Source organism: Belonocnema kinseyi, chromosome 2, assembly GCF_010883055.1.
Source record: "Belonocnema kinseyi isolate 2016_QV_RU_SX_M_011 chromosome 2, B_treatae_v1, whole genome shotgun sequence".
Classification (NCBI taxonomy): domain Eukaryota; kingdom Metazoa; phylum Arthropoda; class Insecta; order Hymenoptera; family Cynipidae; genus Belonocnema; species Belonocnema kinseyi.
Window position 1 is genome coordinate 157720049 of NC_046658.1, and position 17578 is coordinate 157737626.

General features: G+C 34.1%; 1 protein-coding gene across 1 annotated transcript in view; it reads left to right on the plus strand.

The window, feature by feature from the left end:
• The first annotated feature begins 1039 nt into the window (after positions 1–1039).
• Positions 1040–17578, plus strand: part of LOC117167859 — a 33323-nt gene continuing 16784 nt past the window's right edge. The window contains exon 1 of the mRNA XM_033353069.1: positions 1040–1719. The gene's annotated coding sequence lies outside the window, so the exon portion shown is untranslated. The remainder of the gene's footprint in view (positions 1720–17578) is intronic.

The window sequence follows — 17578 nt, forward strand, 5'->3', positions numbered from 1 at the left end:
TTGATTCTCATGTGAGAACATGCGGTGACTTGAATGAGCGGGCAGAAACCACTTTTCTCAATCTTGAAGCTAATTCCTGATGCGCGCACATTAAAACGCTGATCCTTATTTTAAAAAGAGATTTATTTTTAAAAAGCGAGCTGGAGGAGAAGAATGTAAAATCTAGGTCAAAACATACAATATGTGAACTTAATTGTTTCAAAAAATCTACAAATAAAGACTGCACATTCCACAATGTGTATATATACATAATTAGTTTAAAGTCGTTTAGAGCTCGAGTAGGCCGATTAAAAACTTTTTGATTTATAAAGAGAGAGAGAGAGAGAGAGAGAGAGAAGCGTCCACCGTCTTTGAAATAACTGACATACATTTCTGCTGCACTTGTCAGTGATGCAGCATCAGGATTCGCTTGAGACTCATAATTCGTATTTATTAAAACTTTGTCGTGCGACAGAAAAATACGCGTTTTGGTAAGCGTGCAGATTTCCTTTAGTGCGCAAACCTAAATAATACATGATCGTGTATATTGAAGCGTGTTGAGTGCCGCTTGCGTGATGTATATATCTATATATATATATATAAGAATTGAGAAAAAGAGATGAAAAGGGGTACTGTGTACGCCGCGCCGCGTCGCACCGTGCCGCTCCGTAGTCTGTACGGCAGGCAGCAGGAGCGTGATGGTGGAGCTGGCAGCGAACAAGGGGCGAGCGGATGGAAGGGAGAATATGTACCACAAGGAGGGGTGTTTCATGTGATGAGGAAAGAGATAGGAGAACGGGTCGAGGGGACAGGAGAGGTGAAAGTACCGCTATACCTGGAGTAGCCCGCGGCAAAATACATACCTACCTACCTAGTGTATAGGTTGCTGCCAGTTCCCATACACTAAACTACCGCCGTCGGTTGCCGATATGATTTTAACCTGTTTGAAAAACAAACTGTCTTGTGTACTCTAGCTAGAAGTAATGGACGCAGGGATTACGTAGCTGTGCTGCCAGCCTCTGAGACTCAAGAACCTATAGTGGCGCTCGCGCTCTGGTACACTCGCGCTGCCCAGAAGGATCGTGCCTTCTCTACTTTGTCTGAGCCAAGTGGCGAACGGTCGCGCTCGCCAGCTTTTCTTTAATAGTGAGTTATCCGTCAATATTTTATACACCTTCAATACATATTCGTACGTGATTACATGTAGTGCTCCAGATCCTCTCTGTGCGCGCGTGTGTGTGTGTTGATGTACAAAATAATTTCCAGTTTGAGAAGATATGAGTCTCGTTCAGATGCCAATATGTTGTGTGTTTCTGCGCGAAACCATCTTCGCATACGTCTATAATACCTAACCTTAAATGCAATGAAGCACACATCTCTCAAAATTCAAGTAGGATGTGCACACTGCCGTAAAGCAGAACGTAATTCAACAAGTAACCTTATAAAAAAGTTAAACATCACTATGATACATTACAATTAAGAAAGAGATTCTAGAACGCATATGTTAGAAAAGAGCCGTATTGAGATTGACTATTTTGCCCATACCTTTAAGAATCTCTCATGAAAATATACACATCTTTGACTTAAATAATAATAGTGAGTGAGAGTGGTTATCGCAATGACCGACAAACGGTGACAAAGTGGAGTATCTGGTGGTAGCAGGAGCCGCAGCAGCAGCAGCAGGCACAGCGTTCTAGTCAACATTTTCAACATCTGGTAGCGTGCTACGACGAGTAAAAGGTTATTTGACATTTTTATCCACTCAATGAATATTCTAAAACATTTAAACTTCTTTCTTACACTTATATTTTGGTTCTTGAGCATGAAAATATTTGGTCAAAGTTGATAAGTGTAACACATAGTGAACGCGCGGCGCTTGGCGGTGCACGGTGCAAGCATAGATGGGGTCGCACACCTGCGTGTATACATACACACACAGGCTTACTTTTGGGATGTGTAATGTACGCACATACGCCTTCATCTCTGATCCGTTTCATGTACACACCCATACCTGCGTACCTCTGGGTGTATTCGAGTTCCTTACCCTTACACACATTTACCATTGCAGCTTAACGATACGCTGTCATCGTAGTCGTCGGCATCGGCATCGTCGCACACACTCTATAACTAATCCAACACCTTCACTTTCGAGCCACACACGTACACTGTACAAAATTTCTGTTAGAACTTTACAATCAATGTATTTCGGAAGTTTGTTTCCGAGGCATATGATAAAGTTACAATACAAGATGATATTGTAGTTTTAAAATGCTGGTATTGCAACATTGTCATACATGTAGTGTGATGTTGGGGAAAAAAGTTTATTGAAGAAAATGGAAATTCACAGCCGTTGAGGAACGAACCCTAACCACCAAGCTCTAAGTCGAGTGCGTTACACACTAGACTAGTGAGGTATATCATTCTTAAAACAGATGGTTCCTCATCTTCTCGACGGGCTGATGTGAGTGTAAGTACCTGTCTCCATTTTAAGACGAATGGAAAAAGCAGCACAGAGGGTTGAGGGGTTTGATTAATGTTACTCAAAAATGTATTACGTACTTTGTGAACTGCCCCATACCGGCATTTTAGTTTTGCCTTGCACTCGTAGTTTGAAAGTGTGGTGGAGTCCCAAAAATTTTTGACGAATGTGTGTTTGCAGTAAGAGCCACAGGCGAGTGCACGAGCCGGAGACTTATTGTCCATATGCTTTCATATAACAAATTCATGGATATCGCCGTGTTTTTCATGCCTGCAGAGCCGAGCTTAAGTACCGCTTTTCAAGGTCATGTGTGTGTATTGGCCATATGTATACACAGGGTGTCCCACTACCTGTGTAACCCCCTTGTACAATGCGATAGTGCAGACAAAAACAAACAAAAAAGTCCTCTAGCAGGAAGTTGTGCAAAGCTTAGTTAGGGCACAAAAAAGCTTCAAAGTTGAACCTAATCAACCAATGTGGAGAGAATTTCGAGCCTTAGCGACAACTTATTATATCCCAAGAGTTAGATAGTGTGGGCGCTTAAGTGGTCGCTAAAGCTTTGGTCGTTGGTTGATTGGGTTCAAATGTGATGCTTTTTTGTACCCAAACTATAAGTTTTGCAGAACTTTTTTTCAGAGCACTTTTTTTGTTTATTTTTTTGTACACTATCATATAGTACGAGGGGTTCTATAAGTGACGGGACACCCTGTGTGTGTGTGTGTGTGTGTGTTTATTCAACAAATGTTCCAAGGTTTCCTCTATACGTATCAAAATTTTTAGGGATTGAAGAGGAGTGTCTGCGAAATAAAACTATACTAATAACTTTTATTTCCGACCCACCCTCACCATCGCAAATAATTACTACAAATAATTACTAATGGACAATTTTGATATCGACCATGACTTTCTAAACCATTTTCAATTGGTTAAACAAATTTAAATTATTTAAACAATGATTTATTCCCAGAAAATGTAAAAAATAATCGTATTTTCTGATCGAAATGTAATTGTGTGTCATTGTTTGGAGCAGTGAAATTTTTTAAAAAAGATCATCTAATTATTTAAACAATTATTTATTTTTGACTTTCAAAATTTCTAAAAATTGAGCCAGAGATATCAACTTTCTTTTCAAAATAGTGTCATATGCTACGTTTTGTCTGATAATTGCATAATTTAGATACATTTTTTTATGTTTAATAAATTTCTATTTGTTTAAACAATCTTTATTTGCTTAAGCAGCTTTTTTCGATAACTAAAAAAATTAAATAAAATGGAAGACATACAATTAATCACGATTTGGGAAGTATTTTTGTGAAGTAAATGATTTAAGCATTACTTTTCACACATATATCGACGCGCATTAGTTTCTCAGACATTTCTCGACGCGCATTAGTTTCTCATAAATGTTGAATCCACGCGCATTAGGTTCTCTAAAAAGTGGTAAATCTATTTTATCTGTACATTATACAGTCAGAAAGATAATTGTGTGTGCTTCTATTTTATTTCATTTTTTCTTTTTCAGTTCCAAAAATAACGGATTCAGGAAATAAAAATGGTTTAAACAAAGAGAAATATGTTAAACATTATAAGAAACGTATCAAGTTCATGTAATTATTCAACAAAAAGTAGCACAGGATATCAATTTGAAAAAATAGACATCTCGGGCTTAATTTCTAGAAATTTTGAAAGTAAACAATAAATAATTGTTTAAATAATTACATAATCTTTTTAAAAAAAAATTACTACTTCAAAATATGGCAAACAATCACACCCAATGGGAAATTGACTACTGGCGGGGTACTCAACTCAGATACGATTGGTATATTTTTTAGATTTTTGTAACAATTTTCTTAGGGTATGCTAAAAGTTGAAGTCGAGGTATAAAATTTTGAGAAAATCTTGAATTTTTGTAAAAAACTTCTCACGTTGCTGACGTGCTGATTTTTGCCAGTATCGGTACACTAATTGAGCTGCAATTCCCCCAGTACTGCTCCAGTACTCGTTCGCCAAGTCTTGACTGGACGTTAGCATGGTCAATCTACCCAGTACTGCGCCAGCACTGGTTCAAGATTTGGCGGGATGTTGGCAAGACCACTGGCTCAGTACTGCGGCAGATGTGAGTTACGGCTCAATGCCGACATTTCCCATTGGGCATTTAAATCAGAAAATTCGATTATTTTTTACATTTGTTTGGGAATAAATAATTGTTTCAATAATTTACATTTGCTTAAAAAATTGAAAATTATTTAAAAAGTCATGGCACGTTTCGATGAAACCATGGAGCATGTGTTCACTTTTTAAAAAATTCAAAATTTTCCCATGTAAATTAAATGGGAGTTTGAAGTGCCCGATGAAACATGTTAATATTCGAATTTCGAAAAAAGAAAAACTTCGGATTTTCTTTCTCCGGAAATGGAAACATTGGGAGGGGGTGGGGGGGGGGGGGGGGGGGGGGGGGGGTTATGTTGCTCTTCAAAGTGAAAAAAAATTTGCAATGCATTTTTGGACCGCCCTAAAATATATATAAATATACGAGTATTTATGTTTGTATATGCATATGCCGTAAAAAATAATAACACAAATATATAATGGCCACATATCAGCACATACCCGTACAAAAATCACCATTTCTTTTCACTATTGCTGATCTGGCCATGATTGGGATGATAAAATCGGGCCCGGATAGGGTAATTTCGTGATCTAAAGTTGTTGCACCAGATCGAGTGGTCCGATTTATGTGTTTCAAGGTGATATTTTAACCAATTAGAAATGGCAGCGTGACGACCGGGGCAGATATACACGATGAGGAGCGTATTAAAACAAAGGTGGCACTTGGCGTCACACGTCGAAACTCTAAGCAAACACAAAACGATAATGTTCCAATACAAAAATATTGTAGTTTTAAAATGCTGGTATTGAGATATTGCCATATATGTATTGTAATATAGCCATACCTGTAATTTGATGCTGCGGAAAAATGTTTAAAATATAAAAATTCGAAGGCACGGAGAATCGAACCCGAACCACCAAGCTCTCATTGTCGAGTGTGTTAGCTAAGGAATAATTATATATTACTTAAATAGAAAATCATTCATCTGCTAGGTGGGTTTAAGTGATTGTAAGACAAAAAAACAATACTAGTATTGTAAAGTGAAATTACAATACTGGTATGGTAAACGGCGCATATTCTTCGAAACCTTTGTAGAAAATTATCAAGGCCTCCTTGCGCCCTGCTGTGCCATTGTCCATACCGTCTATATTTTCTCTATATTATCGTCTATATTATCATTCGTATTTTCTGGCACTAATAGTGTGCTGGATAGTCCGTCAGAGCCACGATAATTTCCAATTATGAAATTCAAATATTTTTTGCACATTAAAAAAAAGGCCTAGGGAGTTTGAATTTTTTTCACATTTCCAAAAAAAGCCAGGATATTCAAACCCGAATAAAAATGCTTTGACTTGAGTTCGACTTGAATTGCCCCAAATCAAGACATGCTGAAGTCGAAAAGGTCGACTTGAGCATGTCTCAGTTTTGAGATGGAGCCAGACTTCAATGTATGTCTTGAAGACAAGTTTTTATGTCTTGAAGACATAAATTTGCCTCTTGAGTCGTATTTTTATGACTACAACACGAGCGGTTTATAACTTTGAGCGTATACCTGCCATAAAAAAAGGTTATTTCTAACAGTCATAAAAGTTAATCTTTGTTAATGCTTAAACAATCTTGTATATTTTTATACAATATACATATTAAATCAACTTATTTACGGATTGTTATTTGTATTATACTTGTTTGACGATGATACCGAAAATGTTGTTTGTTTTTACGTATTTCTAACGGCTTAGGAGATCCTTTTAGAAAGTAACAATTTTGATCTTTTTGAAGAAAGTTTTTAAGGGTTATACTCGTTCAGACCCATAGATTATGAATTTTGAAATGAAAAATAACTAATTTAATAATTACAGATTTTTCATTCATCAATTTTAATCTCATTTATGAGTCGAAAAATGTTCGGCCATCTCAGCCAAGACAAGGCCTGTCTTGAAACAAGTAGACGACTCGACTTGAGACAATTAAACGCCGTTTTAACTGCCGTGGCCATAAGTCTCGACTCAGTTTTGATTCGCAGCAAGACATCTATGTCTTGGAGACGAACTCAAGACATAACCAAGTCGAACTCATGTCGAATCTTTTTTAATCGGGAAAGTACCAAACATGAAAAGTAAATACTACACAAATTTATGTTTCTTCTCACCATATACACCGTTAAAAATGTTTCAAATCTTAATACACATTTATTATACATTTGTATATTAAATTTAAAACCTCAGTATACGAAATCGCCTTAAAAAACTATGTATATTAAATTTCATATACAGTGTATTCATCGCATAAATTACAATATATATCGTAATTCCTGTGCTATATATCGTAATTATCGCATTATAATACCTAGGAATCGTGATATCGTACATTGCAAGTTTTTACATTATATACCGCATAATTGTGCAATCTATAACGTAAGAAATGGGGATTCCCATCCGTCAGTTACATTTTGCGCTTTTGCTAAATGGTATTAAATAAGTTCTAATTCGTCTACAATAATGTGATTTATTTCGGAGGAAATATATCAGTAAGAACAAATTTTTTGTGTGTTTTCTGTTATTAATTCACAACGTTTTACCGAAATTTGCTCACTTCAGCGCGACGCAGTCGACGAGTTCAGACTTATTTTTCTAACCTCAGTAAAACTTTCGCCGAAATATGTTTAATCATTAACCGTTGCAGGTCTTACCTGCAGCAAATTTTTTATTTTTTCTATGATTGTTTTAAATCTGGTGTCCCGATTTATAGCTCGAACTGACTCATACTCTTTCTTTTTCCCATTTCTGCTAAGCACGCCCTAGCAAACGACAGTAACAAAATTAAACTTCATTTTTTTTCTGTGATATTAGTGCATTATAATATCGTGTAAAACTCCGGGACTTGATTGTACGTTATCATATTGCGCTTTCTTGCAGTATAGAGGTTTTGCGATATCATTGTGCGATATCTTTTTCTCCGTGAAGGAATTGGCGTCTTTTCGCGCACTCTGTTTTAACAACTTTAACATACATGTAATTATACAATTGTATATTAATTTTACAGCATGATGGTACATTAACCCTTGCTTGCCACACCTCTGCAGAATAATATACTAGCCATATTTAGAACAAAAAAATGCATAATTTTTGTTTCCTACATTAGAATGAGCTAAAATTTTAACTGAGTCTTCATTTGGTCTATTAGTATAAGGCAAAAATAGTATTTAATTTTCTACCGACAGAAGTACATTTATGCTAAGAAATGAAGAGAGAAATTTTGTGAAAAAATGAACTACCTATTTTGAGCTTACTTACTTACTTACTTACTTACTTGAGCTTACTTATTATTCAAACTGTATTTAGTTATTTCAAATTTGTAAAGAGAAATATAATATAAAAAAAAACTTAGCATTTAAGAGTATTCAGACACTTTTTTATGCACCCTGACAATCGAGACACATAACAATACTGCGTGGTCAATACACGCTGGGCCTAAACACACGATGAACATCCTCTCTTAGTCTTTCTGTCATCTTGTCTTTTACATTTTACATGATAGACTAAAACAAAACATGTACTCGAAAATATCGATTTCAAACGTACTTGCCACATGGGGGTATTTTTTATAGCCCACGCAATTTTAGACAGCTATAAAAAATATAATAATCGATCCAGCGTGATGCTATTTGGCTTGAAGTGTTGTTGTTGAAATATAGGCCTGGGGTATTTTTTTACCCTGCGGTGGCAAACAAGGGTTGACATTATTGTACGGTATATGGAAATGACTTTACTCAATGTATTTATAATAAATTTTCATCAGATTTTTTTAACAGTGTAGTCAGTCTTTTCGGGCAATAGCCGCGTGAAGGCTTGTCTATCAGGGCTAAATTTGTCTAATTTTTATGTTTAAATTTTTTTTGCACATTTCCAAAAATATTCAAGATGTTTAAAAGTATAAAGAATGAAAAATTGAAAAATGTACATCAAAAACAAATTTTTTTTTTTATCATTTAGACACTTTGACATAATTTTAACGTGCACTATCTAGAATAGATTTTCATAGTCAAACGCTCGTCTAGACTCTAGACTCTAGAGTCTAGACGAGCGTTTGACCACATATAAAAACATTTCACTTCTACTCAGCTCTATTAAAGATCGTCTTAATATCGACCAATTGGCGGGCAGGAGGGTCTATCTTGGCCCCGAATCACTTCTTGCCTCGATCATTTTCTACACAGAAATTGCAGTACAAGTATTGCAATGTTACCTTCTGATACCGGTCTTGTAATTTTGCCTTATACTCGTATAATAAGAGTGTGACAAAGCTCTAAAAAATTTTAACAGTGTATCTGTGACGTCACACATTTTCGTGATTAGTTTAAACTGCTCGTTGATACTTTTTAAATGCAAGGAGAGGGACGTGTATGAGAAGAACATAGTGGACAGTGCTAATGAAGTTTTCCTTTTAGATTTTTCACGTCAAACCCTTCCGTGCTTAACACTCGATGTTTAGTTTTTCCTTTGAGTTGACGTTCTTGATGAACGTTTTTGTTTTTAATTTCATCAAGTTTATACTGAAAAGGGAGTAACAAGATGTGTTGCGGCACGCATAAAATGGATGGTTTCAGATTTGATCAATTTTTTATAGAAGAAAAACAAACCTTCCTAAAAATAAAATGGCGCTGAGCGGAATCAATAATAAGCTAGATTCAAGCCAGGACCTGGCTCGGCAATCGAGCGAGGCCTCGGCCAGATTTAGCGTTTCATTCTAGCTTGACCCAGGTTTGATCGCCAGGCCAGGCCAGGGCCTCGTTTTTCCAGGCTTGGGCCCGCTCAGGCCCATGAAGAAATTTCCACATGGGTGGGCTCATAATCGTGTTACGCACGTGAGCATTCTCTGTCGCCCGTGTACGCTTATTGCCGCGTCAACTTAACCTTAAATTTTAGACTCAATAAACTAGTAGATCACAACTTTGTTACACAAAGTATTGTGTACTGTACACCAAGGAAGCAAACGCCTTTTTACCGTCGTGTGTATGCAATACTCGACTTCGATTCGCGCTTAGCGATCTCGTCTCAGTCTCCTAGGTACGCAGATATCCTATAAAAAGGCTAAAATAAGAGTGTAAAATTATACGGAAATAAGAGCAAGTGTAAGATTGACGCAATGCCTATGACGTTGAAAATGATTTTACAGTTAGTATGTGACGTAATAGATTAATCTCTTTCTCCAGGACAACTGAAGATGGCTCTGTTGGCGCAACAAATATGTGGCCAGAAAAATGCATGGGAGTCGGAGTACTGTGTGCGGAATTGAGTATTCTTAATCAGTGACAAGTGCGTGCGTATATTTGGCTACGCTGGAGCAGTGCTTCTTCATTAATCTCTCTGGCAGCAGCTCTATTGCTCCCGGAAGAAGTAATGAAGATGCACTGCACATGCGTGATTCACTGCGCATGCGCACACACTGCTGATTAACAAATTGCGGTTTTTCTCCCGCATTGCAGACAAGGAATGTGACCCTTCCTGTGCAAAAGTTGCCAAATATTTGCCTTATTTCTGACTTGAGTCAGATTGGGCACACAATTTTGTGGATGTTAAATTTGGCCCCCTCTAAACCCCGGCTTAGCAGCAATTCTTTACAGTATATGGCGCCCTATTAATTTCTGGGCCTAAAGTTGGTTGATTCCAAATCTCCCAAGTTTCAATGTAAAGTGTGAAACGTTAAAAATATTTCAATGAATAATTGAAAAAGTGATAAAATAAGTGAAAAAAATGTCAAAAGCGAGCACAAGACGAGTGCTGCGTAGGCATCGGAAACATGAAATTATTCCTGAGTTACGTGTTGAAGACTATAATAAGTAAATTTATCAAGTATGTTAAGAAGAAACCTAACCTCGAAATGGGGTTATTTATTTATAAGAAAAGAAGCAGAAGTAATATTTAATGTGTAGAATGTGAAAACGAATTAGATCAACAATTACGTCATAAACATATTTATTTTCACGTATTTTTAGGTGATTTAATATAATCGGTATGTGAATAGTTTATCATGCACAAATGATGGCTGTTATATTGCGTCTTTCAACTTTTTCCTTTTTCTCCAAAAAAAGTTAAAAACAAAATATTTTGCTTCAAGTCTCACATACGCAAATGTTTTTATATCGTGATCTGTTTGATAATCTGATTTTTATATTCTCAAATTTCAGTATAGGAGGTAATATATACGATTTTAATATTATTTAATTTAAGAATCCCTTTTAATTAAGAATAATAAAAATAAATTAATATGGGCCAAATCGGGGCCAGAGCGGGTTATCTCTGAGCGCTGCGCTTGGGCCCCGATCGGGTATCACGTTTTATTTCGAACCTGGCCCCATCTACTATCTGCGAGAAAATCATAGGCATCTTCCTTTGAAGCTTAACAGTTCAGTCAAAAAAATTCTAGCGTAACAAAAAATCAGTCATATGAAAGCTGAAAGTGTTCTGCGTAAATGAGCTTGAAGACGTTTATGTAAAAAAATGTTGTGCTCAGCAGACTGAAAAATGTAAAAAAGTAAGGATTTTCGGGTACATTTAATAACAGTCAAGTTTAGAGCATTGTTTTTTATACAAGGGGCGATATGAAAAATTTGAAAAAATTCATGAATATGAGGAAAACTGTTGTGAACCAGTTGCAGTTGAAGAATTTGAAAAACAATAAAAATTGTTGCTTAAAAGTAAAAAAATGTGCAACCATATTATCCTCAGTTCTAAATAGATAGTAAAGCGATTCAAACTGCAAACTGTAAATAGATGTTATTCTCACCCGAACCTCAAACCAATTTTTTTTTTAAACGACGAGTAAGTCCCATTTAGTGTCATATTAGTATGGTGCTTTTAACTTAACCATAAAATCTTTTATAAGCTATTTAAACTGCTTGCTGATATTTCGAACATGCGTGGAGACTTAAGTGCATGAAAAAATCATCGTGGCTCATCGTGGCTTGCAGAAAAGAAAAATCAGTATATGACTCAAAAAATTGAAATCTTTCGAAAATACTCATAAACTTGATAAAAATTTAAAAACTTACCTTTTCGCTCAAAACTAGTTTGCACCGACGTTAAAGTTATCATGGGCCATTTAAGACGCAACGCGAACTTCATCTGCTCACTGCGAAGGCCAGGCTGCCACTGAAGAAACGCGATTCAGCACAGAGGGTCCTCTAGTCTTAAAGTTTTTTTAGGGTTGGGACAGATATTTCCGGAGTACACGGATTTTGAGTAATAAGACAAAAGAAAAATACCTTGGGTTAAGACGACCCACGGTTAACGAATCGGGGTAATATACCTTGTTCTCAACATATAATAAAAAAATTCCACATTTGATGAGTTTTGTAGAAAACAAATAAGACCTGTCTAAGAATAAATCCCGTGCAGACATTTTTGTGGGGTGTCGAGCGGGCCCGACAGAGCCCAGATCTGGGCTCCAAAAATGGGGGCCAGATGAGGCCCCTTTAATTTTTTAATATTGTTTTGGAATGTATTTTGTTTGACTAACGCACATAGGGCACGTGGAATGAAATTTTAAAAGTGAAGTTATGTTCGAGAAAAAATATTAAAACCATTTAATCTATAATGTTACTAATCCGGAATTTCATATATTTTGTATAAAGCGATGTATGACATTCGCGATTTTTCATATTTATCTTATATTTTCTAGAAAACTATCAGTCGTAGTGTATAAATATATTCATTATAAAGTGTGTTTTATTGAAAGATCTACAATTTTTACTTAAAACTTTTTTGTACATTTTAATTATTGACTGAAATAAATAGGATATAATACGGATATAAGAAATCCCACTGACAATCCGGTGCTTCCGAACTCGCAATGGACTTTTTGCTTTTGGCATTTCATGTTCGATGTAAACAAAACAATATCACAAAGACAACAGTAAACTTAACATAATCTTGTCTAACCTAACCCGACCCGAAGTGGTTCCGACGCGAGCCACACTTTCTACCCCCTTGCGGTCACATGTGAAAAATCCGATCGGACCCAGGTCGGAACATGGGAATAAGTTGGGCAATTTCTGCACGGGATGGCGTGAAATCGATAATAATCTAGGGTGTCAAGATTGGACCAAGCTCGGTGATCTAGCCTGGCAATCAAGACTGGCTCTATCCAAATTTAGCGTTTCATTCGGAGTTGACCCACGTTTGAACATTAGCCAGGGCCTAGACTACTACTACTACTACTACTACTACTACTACTACTACTACTACTACTACTACTACTACTATAGCCAGACTACTACTAACCACAGGCTTTCTTTATTGTTTAGCATTAAATTGATGATTTCTAATCAAAAATCTATTTAACTTTCTCAATGAGAAATGTATTCCTTTTCAAAACTTGAAAGTTACTATTCCACGAAACAGTAGCCTTTTGAGAAAATATAAGACTTAGATTTTCTCAAATGGCTGTTTCGTGGACTATCAACTTTGAAAAAAACTTATATCCTCATTTTTAAAGGGTTGGATTATTTTGGAAAATGTATCGGCAATATACCTGAGAATGTGCTCCTAATATGCGTACCTCCATATCGATAAAGTAGATCGTTTCAATATGGACGTGCACACATACATATGTTACGTTCCGAGTCTGGTCATTAAAAAGACAACAATAAATACAAAGGGCAATTGTTCCGGAACCTGGTCACTGGATTCTACTTATGAAAATTGTATGTTCTCTCCCTCTACGCATTGCGCAATAAACCTAAACATGTTTCAATGCAGCCGGCCGGCCTTTAGAAGGAAATGTCAGAATCTATAGGTCGTAGGCTGTAGGAATTAAGTCGGTCAGTCTCCTTACAGCCATATATTATACACAAATAGAAGTATTCCGAATTATTCGAATTTATAATTAAAAACTTTATAAATGATATTAAGATTTTTATGTTGGTCGTCATTTTCACATAATTTGGGAGTTTCAAGTAGATATAAATTATATTTTGGTAGCAAAAATTATGATTAATTACTATTAGAATAGGGAAGCGGGCCACTTTGTAGATACAGAAATACATTAACAATAGTGGGGTCAAGTAGTATGGGGTGGTCATTACATTAGTGTAGCTTTTGCTGTTGTGGCAAACAGCAGTGATTATAAAACTACTCACAGATGCTAAAATAACAGTTGGCGCTACGCACTATAAAACGAATTTCTTATCAATTTCCTGATTTGAAAGTATGTAATAATAAGACCCACTCTGAAATTGACGGTTTTATGCGAAAGGAAAAATATTCCTCTTTCAACGTATCGAATTTATATCCAGCTTATTTAAATTTCTAACGCCATTCTATAGTCCCCGTGTGGAAATAACCCCATTTGGCCCTATTACAAGCCGGGCACTAATCGGGGGCTAGTCGGGTTATTAATTTTGACAAAGTACCCAGTCGGGGACTAATCGGGAACTGGTTGGGCTTTTTGTCGTCAAAATTTCAGTCGGGGCCTGGTCGGTGGTTGGTCAAGGGCTAGTCGGGCCTTTTTGTTCACTAATTTCCGTGCGGGTAATCTTCAGACTCTGGTCGGGAGCTAGTGGGGCTCCGGTCGGGTTATTCTTATGTTTGAGTTTTCGGCGAGGTTTTATTCAAATGAGGTAATATCTAAAAAAAGCGTAAGTTTTATTAATTCTAAAACACTAAGAATATATTTAACAGTAATTTTACAACGTTTTTTCGAGAAAAGATATATTAATGTTAAATTCACCTCAAATATACTTAATACATAATGATTAAGTTAATAATTTTGTACGAAAATCAACTTTGTAAAAGAACAACGATCAAAATCTTTAAAAAGGCGTAGTCTTATTTTTTTGTTGTATTTTTTATAAAATTGCGAATTTCTAGGAACATTTATACCTTTGTATGGAATTTTAAGAAAATCCATATTGGAAAAAATACATATAGATGTAGGTGAAAAGTCTGCCGAAAGTCATAAGACTCTAAATTTGTACAGATGCTTATTTTTAAATTGATCTGAAAGGTTTGACATATGTAAATAAAGTCTAATCCTTCATGTAGTTGAAATTGGAAAGAGAAAAAGTTTTTGATTAATCAGTGAAGAACAGTATACCAGTAGTAAATTATTAAGCACGGTACAGCAGTGTCTCCAGAAAGTGGGATTTTTTGGCCCCCGCCACTATCCCATCTCTAGGAGCGACACATTCAAACGTAGCGTGTAGGTGGGTCAACCCTGTTAAATGCTGCGAAACCCAGCCTCGTGTAAAGCCGAAAATGCACGAGCAGGAATCCGAGCTCTCCCGACTTCACGATTCGTTTTCGGTGGCTAACTGGCTATTTAGAGGAGTTTTTAAGTAAACTGATTTACGCAGGGTGTCAAGAGATTGAAAGTTCAGGCAATTTATAGCGCAATTTTGTTGCACATTTAAAAAAAATTTATTTTGGTTAAAAAAATGACCTTTCAAATTTGCCTAAGTTTAAGAGATTTTCAGCAATTTTGAAACGAATAGAAAATAGTTAAAATTTGTAAAGATGTTGTTAAAGAATTTTGTATGGTTTCACGAAAAGGAAGAAAATTCTTTGATGTTTATACGAATAATTACTATAATTTTTTATTTTAAAAAAACAATTGAAAAAAATTCCAATACATTTTAAACTATGTTTAAAATTGTTTTTTAATTTTCTTAAGAATCTTAGAATAATTATTTACATATAAATTTTTTAACAAACTGATAATACTTATTTTCTTGTATATGAAATCTTCACAAAATCTTTAATGACTTAAAATACTTATTTCAAAATTACAAAATTTAACTTTTAAAATTGTACTTTCATTGTAAAATAATTGTGATTGGAAATTGATTGTAAATAAAGGAGGAAATTCTTAGAGATTTCTACAAATAATTACTATAATTTTTTATTTAAAAAAAATAATTAAAAAAAATTCCAATACATTTTAAACTATGTTTCAAATTCTCAATAAAGAATCTGAAGATTTTAAGGCAATCTTTTTCATTTTACCAAATTTCAAAGAAAATCAGGACAAATTTAAATAGTTTTTAATGATCACAAAGCTTAGAAGGTCCGACAAAATTAAAAACAGAACTTTTTCACGATTGGTAGGAAAATTTGTGATGACTTTATTGTAAAAAAACGTACTTAATGAGAATATTAAAAAAGACTTTTAAACATGTGAAAGGATTTCCTAAAATTAAAAAAAAGACTGTAGAAGATTTTAAAGAAATTCTTATTAGGCCTTCTCGTGAAATGTTGTTACACAATTTTTTAAATTACATGTTGCTTTAAAAATCGACTTTCAAATTTGAGTAAGCTTAAGAGATATCCAGAAATTTTAAAAGGATACAAAAATAATAAAAACTTGTAAAGGTTTTTCAAGAATTCGGTAAGTTTTCATGAATATGAAAAAAAATATTAGAGGTTTCTAGAAATAATTAAAATAATTTTTTATTTCGAAAAATTAATTTTATAGATTATTTTAAAGCATTTCAAAACATTCAAAAAGAGGTCAAAGTATGTCAAAGTATCTGCAAAAGTTTAAAGATCCTTTTTTTCTAATTTTGAAAAATAAAAAAAAAATCAGGAAAAATTTGAATAATTTTTAAAGATTATAAAACCTGAGAAGATTAGAAAAAAAGAATTATTTTCCTAATTATCGTGTGAACATTTTGAATGAATTTTTATTTTGAAAAATGTGCTTTAAAAGAAAATTAAAGAAGATTTTTAAACACATCAAACAATTTCCTAAAATTTCGAAAAAGAGTGTAGAAAGTTTTAAAATTAACATGTTTTAATTCGATAACATTACAAATTTAAAACAAATGTAAATAATCGAATAAATTCAATAAATATTGAGTAGAATTGATGATATTAAAAAAGAATTTAATGTTCGGAAGAGTTTTAGAAACGCCGGATAAACTGATTTAAAAAACTTAAAAACTTAAAAATTCTTGTAGAAGAATAAGAAAGATGCGCCTGGAAATTGTGTACAATTATCAGTCTTTAAAATTAAAATGATTTTTTTTTTATATTACTTTCAGCACATTTCTTCTCAAGCAGAATCCCTGCTTTTAATCGCAAGAGCTTCAATTATTTTCAATCAGATTATGTAATTACATAAATTTTGAAAATTAAAGAAAGAGAACTTGGAACAAGTTGAATGAGATTAAAAAAAGTTTATTTTAATTACACGTAAAATTTGATGAATTCTAACAGAAAATTGAAAAAAGATTACAAAACATTTTTTATTAATTCATAAAATGTTTAAAAAGTCGTCAAATTTTTTGAAACAAAATGTCGTAATTTTTCCATATCACTTAACTTTAGAAAAATTAAGGAACATAATTCTTTCAAATTTGAGTAAGTTTAAGAGATATTCAAAAATTTTGAAACGATTCGAAAATAATTAAAACTTGTAAAGATTTTTAAAGGAATAATTAGTATACTTTTTTATTTCAAACAATTAATTTAAAAATATTATTTTTAAAGATTTAAAAACATTGCAAAAGATTTCAAATATTCTTAAAGCATATGAAAGACTTTGAAGGCATTTTTTTATTTTGCAAAATTAAAAAAAAAATTAGGAAAAATTTGAATAATTTAAAAAAATTAGAGATTGGAAGTTCTGACAGATTAGAAAAACATAATAATCAAGTGAATTCAGGAAGTATTTGGTAGACTTGATGAGATTCAAACAAAATTTAAACCTAAGAAGTATTTAGAAACGCAAGATAAACTTTATGAACTTTAAAAGAATTTCGAAAGGTTTCAGGAGAATAAACAAAGTTTCTTCAAATCCTTGGGAAAATTTAGAAGATTATAAGGCATTTTTTTTCTACATTTCGAATGATTTTTTAAATTTTTGCGATAAAAACTCAAGAGAGTTACCAATATCTTGTAGAATTTAAAACGTTTTACCAGGTGTATACATATGAAACCGGTATTTTTTCAAGAAAAAAACACATTTATTTCAAGAGAATGATAACAAATATTTTATTCAAAGTATGCGCC